This window comes from Erigeron canadensis, chromosome 5, assembly GCF_010389155.1.
Source record: "Erigeron canadensis isolate Cc75 chromosome 5, C_canadensis_v1, whole genome shotgun sequence".
In the NCBI taxonomy this organism is placed as follows: Eukaryota; Viridiplantae; Streptophyta; class Magnoliopsida; order Asterales; family Asteraceae; genus Erigeron; species Erigeron canadensis.
In genome coordinates, this window is record NC_057765.1 from 12,193,858 (window position 1) to 12,200,639 (window position 6,782).

At 34.7% G+C, this 6,782-nt stretch overlaps 1 long non-coding RNA gene across 1 annotated transcript; it reads left to right on the plus strand.

Moving 5' to 3' along the window:
- The first annotated feature begins 5,517 nt into the window (after window positions 1-5,517).
- Window positions 5,518-6,448, plus strand: LOC122602406. The gene is made up of 2 exons (XR_006324247.1): window positions 5,518-5,699; window positions 6,166-6,448. It is a non-coding gene; the product is annotated as an uncharacterized LOC122602406 (long non-coding RNA).
- Window positions 6,449-6,782: the final 334 nt, after the last annotated feature.

A 6,782-nucleotide genomic window follows, 5' to 3' on the forward strand; every position in this document is an offset into this window, starting at 1 on the left:
TCTATCTGGCAAAAAATCATGACAACTTCTCTAAGTTCCACGTCAAACTCTTTAGAGAAGGGAACTTTACTGATGAAAGAAAAGACACCTCAATCAGGGCTTTTGGGTGGTCAGAATTAAGAGAGATTGGTCTTTCATTCAGGGGTAAAAATGTCTCCCAGGATGTTAAATACTTTATGAAGAGGATTGGCAAGGAATGGATGAGGAAGGAGTTGATGAAGATGGAGCTGGGCCTAAGGACTTCTCTCACTTCGTCTTCATCTCCAGGTGTAAAAAGGAAGGCCACTGAAGAGCCAGCTGGGCATGCTGAAAAGAAACAGGCCTGAGTCTGATATTGTACTTGTATTTATTTTAATGTTGATAAAATTGTAACTTTCCTCCAGTTGTTGTCTATAAATATAAGTTGCAATTCCTATTTTTTTTAGAAGTACTTATCCAGATTAAGTTTACAAATTAAAATGTACAAACTGGAACACTAATAATCTATAAAGTGGCTCTCCAGAAATTCAAATTAGACTTGGTCAAATTTTTCAAGGATTCTTCAAGCACAAACTTGTATATTTAAAAGCTTGAAAATCCTTGCATAATTTCTAAACAAATAGGGGGAATTTGTTAGGTCCAGATTTAGTGGACTCGTTCCAGACGTGACTGCTGGAGCCCTCTGAAGATTTATCCAGAAATTATGTGAAGACCAATGAACAACTTACTTGTACAGGAATCTGGATTCCACCAGATTTGTTCACTGGACTTCACTCTAGTCAAGATCTTTTCACTGAAGAACATTCTCACTGAAGTCGAAGACTGAAGTCTGAAGAAAGAAGTCTGACAAATAGCGGAGCTCACTGGAAGACTTACCAGATCTCCTGACTAGAGTCCTTGTCAGTGTTCTAGACCTTACAAGTCTGAACACTGATTACGAGGAATTGACTTTATGCCTTTACATGCCTCTAACTGGACAATCCATTTGTTTTTTGTTAAAAGCCTTACACGCATGTAAAGGTGGTTGGTTAATTAGAAGACAAGTCACCATCATGTGACTTTATTCTTGTACTTTAATCAATTCTTTTAAGGAATTAAAGTAATTTCCTTAAATGCATGTAACCATATTTGTACGGCAAAAAGAATATTATATTTATTCTTTTTGCCTATAAATACCAAGTCACTTCCTGGTCCAAATTACATACTTTTGCAATTTGGTGCCTTTGCTCAAATACTCTCGATCTAAATAGTCATATTTCACAACTTTAAGTATTTTGATCAAAGAGTTTATTTAGCAAAGATTAGATCACATGTAATTCATAAGTTGTTTAGATACTTAATATCTTGTTCCGCAACAACCTTGTATTTTATTTAACATCAATAAATAAGATACACTTGAAAATTAAATTGTGTTTCACCACTTACTTACTTGCTTATCTTTATATTGCTTAAGTACGTATTACGTTATATATATTCTTGCATTTATATTTATCGTAATACTAGTCCAATCTAGTGCTTACCTGACTTTTAATAGTAGTCCTATTTAGTGATTACTTGACTTGTTATTCTACACTTGTGGGTTAAACCATTGAGTGAGGGACTTCACACAATTGGACCTCAAATATTTCGGACAATTTTTCATACTCTCCAGATACAACTGGAGAGATCCAGTTTTCAGCAAAACTAGACCTACAATGAGTGTTAATCACATAATTATAAACGAGTCACAAGACTCAAACACTCACAATCACTCAACCACATTCAACAAGATAAACTAACCAACTTTCTGATTTCCGTTTAAACAAACACACCCAAACACAAGCACTCAGATGAACAAGTCAATACAATCAAGTAACTACATCTATATAGTCAAGGTTCAAGATATGAATAATTTGTTAGCTTGGTAAATGAAAGAAAATGTTAAGAAGAGATTTGTGTTGTTTGCCGAGCAATAAGCTCGACAGATATAAGAAATCGAGGTGTATGAAATGCAGAGCAACGAGCTCGACAAGAGGAAGAAATCGACTTAGGCAAATACAAGTAATTACTTCGACAAACAAGGCAAATGGGTGAATGTTCAACTCGGCAAACACGAGATATACAACATAGACAGTCACTTCTCTGCAAATCCGATGATTATGACTTCGGCAAGAATGGGTAATCTGGTTAATTAAACCAATCCGGGCACACAAGTCGGCAAATGTGAGAAAACAACGTCGGCAAATGCTATGAATTAACAACAAAAATAATTCTAAGTGTTCAAATCTTCTCGGCACACCTTTTGTGCATTTTCACTTCGGCAAATAATACAAAAAGACTTCTGAAAAGAATAAGAACAATGGTGGTTGGAAGACATGATTTGCAGAACACACCTTGCCAGATATTGCAAACACCTCGCCGGAAAACTTCAAAGACCGATATCTTGATTGTTACTTCAAATTAGAACGTGTAATTACCACCAATACACTTACAATCAAATCGCGATCTAATCCTAAGCAAAATTCTTTGATTTGAAGTTCGCCGGAGAAATTAAAATGACGATATCTTTGTTGTTTCTTTGAGTTTTCACTTGAAATCAACACCGAAATGATCAGAAACTAATTGCGATCAAATCCTGACCAACGTTTTTCGAATCGAACATACGCCGGAAAACTCAAACTCTCGCCGGAAATATATACCGTCACTGAAACTCAACCAATCAGAAAACGGAAACGATGGTTATGATTAGCAAATTACTATGAACTAAACCTCGTGTTTTTCAGATTTAATCGATGATCAACAAAGACACAATCGAAGAGAGAAGTTAGAAGATATTAATTGTTCCTTTTTCTCCCTTTTTCCTCTTTCTGCGTTTTCCTTTTTTTTTTTTATTAATTAATGTCGATGTAAACAAAGTTGATTCCAACACAGTCTATCACACGTGACTCGTACTATAGATGCACACACTTTTTACTTTCCTCCTTTTCTTTTTCAATATGCCGAGTTCAAAAAATTTTTTATTTTAAAATTTGAAATTGAACATTAATCTATCAAATTTAACGCTAATCCACTCTTAATCACTAAATAAAATCACAAGTTAGCCTCGAATTCCACGAAAAATAGAATTTTCAGAATCAAAAAGTGTGCCGAGTTCAAAAAAATTTTTATTTTAAAATTTGATATGAGAATTGAAATTGAACATTAATCTATCAAATTTAACGCTAATCCACTCTTAATCACTAGATAAAATCACAAGTTAGCCTCGAATTCCACGAAAAATAGAATTTTCAAAATCAAAAAGTGAAGGTCAAGCTTTTAGAGAATTTGATGAGTTTTTTAATAAATAAATTTGGGGGTTATTAAATAATTAGAAAAGGAAAAAGTTGGTATTAATACCAATGTGCCTATATAATAAGATGTAAGCATTGTTATAAATCAGTTTTATGATATATCAAAATTTCATTTTTCTCTAATCACATGTGTATGTTTTAGTGTGGACTTCCTAGTATTCGGTATTCTCTTTTGAGTCAACGAATTTTAGAAGGATTGTTTCTGGGTATTCTTAGAATTAACAGAAACAATTATTTATCCTCTTTTTCTCGCTGCGTCAGTTTGGTATCACAGCCGAAAATCCTGTTCAAGATGTTTTCTAGTGATGGTGTAATCTATGATTATCCACCAGTGTTTGATGAATCCGAAGATGAAGATTGGTATCTTTGGTTCGGGTATAATGCTTGTCCATTTGGTGAGAAGATCGATGAAAAAGATTACACGCCAATTCGACAAATACCAAAAAAACCGTTTTTGTTCGTCTAGATTTGCGCAGTTTCGGAAAAACATACATCACCGATTCGTTCACCGTTGGATCTTTCTGATTTTTGGATATGTGATCCACGACTCATCGATGCAGGATCTGACCGTTGGGATTTTAGATTGGAGATTTTACAAGGAGATATGAATTTCTGAAGTTTTTGCAGTTTATCAACTTTGGAATTATGTTTGTGTTTGTGAAAGTTATGGATGAGGTGATTTTGAATGATTTCGTGGTGGGTGAAACGACCGGGATCGGTGAGGTTAATGATCCATTTCTGTTGTTTTCGAATGGTGATGCGATGGCTTCTGGTGCGAGTGTGGTTAAAACCGGTTATGCGAATGGAATCCGCACTAACGATTCAAATCTATTTGTTGCATCTTTTGGTGGATTAAACATCATTTCTGGCTGCGATTTGCTCGACTTTGTTGCGGAAAAGTGTTTGAGTAAAGATCGTCCCTTTTTGGAAGTCAATGTTGAATTGCCGATTTATGGTGTTGATTTTAATAAATCATTGAATAATTTGCTTTTTTCAAAATCTCAAATTAAAGAATTAAATATGATGAAAAATATGGAGCTCATTATTAACTGTGGAACCACCATCCACAGTCCACGTATATATGAGAAGCTTATTAAGTCAAATATGAAACTCATAGATGGTTTGGAACATAAAAACTCTATTACTCAAAGAGGATCTAGCAGTCTGCTAATTTCTCCAGCAAACAGAGAACAAGGCAGCGCTTCCTTCGATCCAGGTGGTTAGTTCAAACGTAAACCTCGAGGTGGATTTCTTTTCAAGCGGGAGAGAATGATGAAGGTCAAGCTTTTAGAGAATTTGATGAGTTTTTTCATAAATAAATTTGGGGGTTATTAAATAATTAGGAAAGGAAAAAGTTGGTATTCATACTAATGTGCCTATATAATAAGATGTAAGCATTGTTATAAATCAGTTTTATGATATATCAAAATTTCATTTTTCTCTAATCACATGTGTGTGTTTTATTGTGAATTTCCTAATATTCAGTATTCTCTTTTGAATCAACGAATTTTAGAACGATTGTTTCTGAGTATTCTTAGAATCAACAGAAACAATTATTTATCCCCTTTTTCTCGCTTCGTCAAAAAGTAAGCTGAAATCTCGAAATTTCGAACAAAATCGGATGAAATTAAGTTTGTGGATCGTTCGGATCAACCGATTATGCTTTGATACCAAATGTAAAGAATAAACTTGAGCTTAATATGTGTAACAATGGTGGAATTAGGGTTATGTGTGTGAGGGTGATGGGAGGTTGAAGGAGAAGTTAGAGAAAGAAGGTACCTTAGAGAGAAGTTGATATGAAATTATGTGAAGAGGCTTATTACATAATGAGGTGTTAAGGGTTGGGTTTATCTACATTTAAGCCTATTTATTCTAAAACCCCTTACACAATAACAAATTTACAATTTAACACCACTTTATAATTCTAATATATCATCATATATAAAACATAGAAATACTTTGTTTTTATGTAGGTGTATAATAAATAAAATTAGAAAAAAATGATCTAGTACGTGTAATGTGGTTCGGAAAAGGAAAGAAGTGGTTAAAGGAAGTGTAAAAAGTAATGGTGATTGGTAGGATGGCTTGTTCTCCTAGAAAGTGAAAAAGAGTATTGAGAATAACAGTGACATTTCACCAATACCAAATATGTATGATTGCCCGGCCTTCAAGGGAAATGCAAATGAGTATTGCCTTTTTCTAAGTAAAAAACTTTCACCCTTGTCTAAGCAACCCCAACCCAATCCACTACCTTCTTAGTTGCCTCATGGTTTCACCAACCATGTTCATTTGGTGTGTCTTCTCTTCTTATTCTTCTAATGGGTTGGTTTCAATCCCTCTTCTCTCCACTCAAGAAACTATGGTTTAAACTCCATTCTGCCCATCACAAAAGTATGTTCTCTTATAAACTCTCTTTCTCATTACATACACTCATTTAAGTACGTAAGTTCTCATGCTCATTAATTACACTCGTTGACGTGCTTCTTTTAATTCATTATTATAAATGTTTCAAAGGATGATGTTAAATCGAAAATTGTTAGAACTTTTCGAATCGCAACACAAAGTTTTCAACGAAATTTACCTTTAAAACAAAAAATCGAACATTGTTATCTCTCGACGTTTTGCTTTAATACCCGGCCGTGGAATGGAGCTAGGTTGCTAGTAATCAGCCAGTGATGCAACTTAATTAATTCCCATTTAAAAATAAAATCAGTTTTACTATTTATTTAGACAGCGAAACCAGATCACGTAAAACATAAGCATGCCAAATACATTTTTTCATGCATATTTTTTCAGTTATTCAAAGAATGCTAACTCATGCATGTTATACATTTTCATATAATCATTTTAATTACAGGTAGAGGGATATACATATTGTATGAGGATGTGAAGTCATGTCCATATGAAGATGTGCAAGTACTCTGGTCGATATTGGTGGAGTCGACACATGCTCCTCCCCATACCCTTGCCTTGCCTCAACCAAAATGAAGAATCTTCCCGAAGACAGACACCCGAGTTTCGATCGTATCTTTGTACATATCTTTTTTCAATCAATCTTGTATTTCTGTCTGAGGTTTTTTCGGGTATTGTACTTCACATTGTTTAAGTTATTTCTTTCAATATACTATACACATTCGAAATGTTAGATCATATCACATTCTTACTACCACATATCAATACTATATTATAAAGCAAATTCACTTTTAATTGTCAGCATTGAACTTAAAGTTTCAATATTGATTTTAAATTTTAACAATGTACGCATTCTAATGCATGATGTACCATACATCATAGCCACATTACATTAATAACTTCCGCTACTCACCGGTGCCACCACCACCACACCACCAATCTCCGCCGCCACCACCACCACCACACCACCAATCTCCGCCGCCACCACCACCACCACTACCGCCGCCACCACCCGTCACCACCACCACCGCCGTTACCATTACATCACCGCTACAACGTGCG